Consider the following 2,500-nt stretch of genomic DNA (forward strand, 5'->3'; position numbering starts at 1 on the left):
TACACCCATTCACTCACAGTGCTTGTATACCTACGAAATCATACATATACACCCTTTAGCATAACTGGTATCACCGCCACCACTACCATTATCACCGCAACCATCCCTTCTGCTGCTACTAATCCTTCGTCCTCATCTCCATCTTCCTTTACGAGTATAAGGTTGATGGTCCGCCGAGTGGAATGACGACTTGGGTCTCACTCGCGATGACTCACTCTGTTTACATTTCTTGGTGCTTTTGTCTCGCGCGTTTTTTTTTTTATTTTTTTTTTATTTTTAATCTTTGGATTGTTTTGGTGTGTTTGGGTTTGTGTATTCTGTTTAGTGGCGTTGTTGGTCTTGTTATTATTGTTATTGTCATTATTATTAACAGTGTTGTTATTGTTATTGTCGTTATTATTAACAATGTTGCTATTGTTATTATTAATAATGTCATTGTTATATCATTATTATCATTATAATTATCAACATTATTGTCATTATTATAATCATTGTCATTATCATTATCTTCATCGTTGTTATCATTATCATTAATGTCATTATTATCCTTATCCTTAGCATTATGTTTATTTTTTTATATTATCATTATTGTTGCTGTTATCCTCTTTGTTATCATCATCATTATCATGATTATCACCATCATTATCATTATGTCATAATTATTGTTACTGTTATTATCAATCTTATTGTCAATATTATTATCATTATCGTTATCATTTGATGTTGTTACCATCATTACTATTATCATTATCATTATTATCATACTAGTACTTGTAGTAATAATAGTATCATCATGATTATCATTATGATCATCAGTGTTATTGTCATCACTATTATCATCATTACCATTACCATCATTTTATAATCATTATCATTATGATCGTAATCATCACTATCATCTTCATTATCGTCGCCATTATGTCTCCATTAAAAATATGACATGCATAATAACCTAAAATATCCAACAATCAAAGCGCCAACAAAAGAAAAAAAACATTTAAACCACATAATTATATTCACCATTACTGTCAGTTCGGTCTAAGAAAGTATCATTATTCTAAAATCCTGAACTTGGATATAAGAACACTGGGATAAAAAAAATGAAAAAAATGAAACAGAGAACAAATGAGTGATTTTTCTTTAAACCCCCAACCTCTTTATTTTTTTTATTTATTTATTTATTTATTATTATTATTTTTTTTTTTGTGTGTGTGTGTGTGTGTGTGTGTGTGCGTCTCTCAAAGTCTAAACATGCAACGTCACAGCACAGTCCCTTATATAGATGATTTAATTTCCCCGTTTCTTTTTTTGTCGTTTTTTTTTTTTTTGCTTTGTTTGCTTGTTAGAATTGTACTCATGGTGATTTTTTTTTTTTTTTTTTTTTTTTTTGGTCTTTGTTGAAAGATGATATACTTGTTTGTTTTAGGTACTGTAGAGGAAATGTTTGTATAAGTATGCAGGTAATTGTTTTTGTGTTTTCGTTTGTCTGCGTGGGCGTGTGTGTGTGTGTGTGTGTTTGTGTGTGTGTGCAGCAGAACAGTCATCAGAAACCATGATATTGCATGTACTCAAAAAGAAGAAGAAAAAAAAAAAAAAAAAAAAAAACAGACATGCCGGGCGAACCTTCTCTCCATTCGTCTATACATCCAAACATGAATTATTATGTCTTCCTTTATATTTATCAGAATACAAGTATTATACATTTATCACCAATATACAACTACCATATATCTCAGTATCCATATACATTAAGTATACATTATTCATTTTACATCGGTATGATGTAAATTCGTTATACTATGTATACTTATTCATCATGAATATGCATTAGTGATACATCGATACATATTTACCAACAATCAGTATATATCAACTATATATCCGTATACACAAATCATCAATATACATTCGCTTTACATTCATGCATTCTTGCTTATTATCAATAGCCAATAATCATACATCAAAACACATGTATCATTGGAGTATATACGTTATTCATCAATATACATTTGATTGTCACCAATGCAAACTTATCATAAAAAATGTATACATTATACATCAATCATCAATACACATTCATTGGACATTTATACTTTTCATTTACACTTTTCATTATTGCGTTAATTGTACATCAGTACATACATTCCTAATGCCATTATATATTTTTTATCATAATTATTTATTAATCTATCATAATTATACATTTATTTTACGCAAATGTATACACACATATCATCAAAAATGTATCTGTTATACATCAATGCACACTTATAATCATTATAAATTTATTAAGCATCAACACACACTCAATTATAATAAACATGCATATCTTATACCCAAATCAACACGCGCTTATAATTAATAATCATCCCAAATGCATTAATACACGACCAATTCCCATCAATATACAATCATTATATATCTTAATCCCCTTACCATCTGTGCATATATCCTCCCAAGATCCCGAATCCCAAATCCCGCAGGACTCTCACCTTGCGGG

This window comes from Penaeus japonicus, unplaced genomic scaffold (assembly GCF_977035675.1).
Source record: "Penaeus japonicus unplaced genomic scaffold, GWHDUDI00000001_assembly GWHDUDI00000016, whole genome shotgun sequence".
Taxonomy (NCBI): Eukaryota; Metazoa; Arthropoda; class Malacostraca; order Decapoda; family Penaeidae; genus Penaeus; species Penaeus japonicus.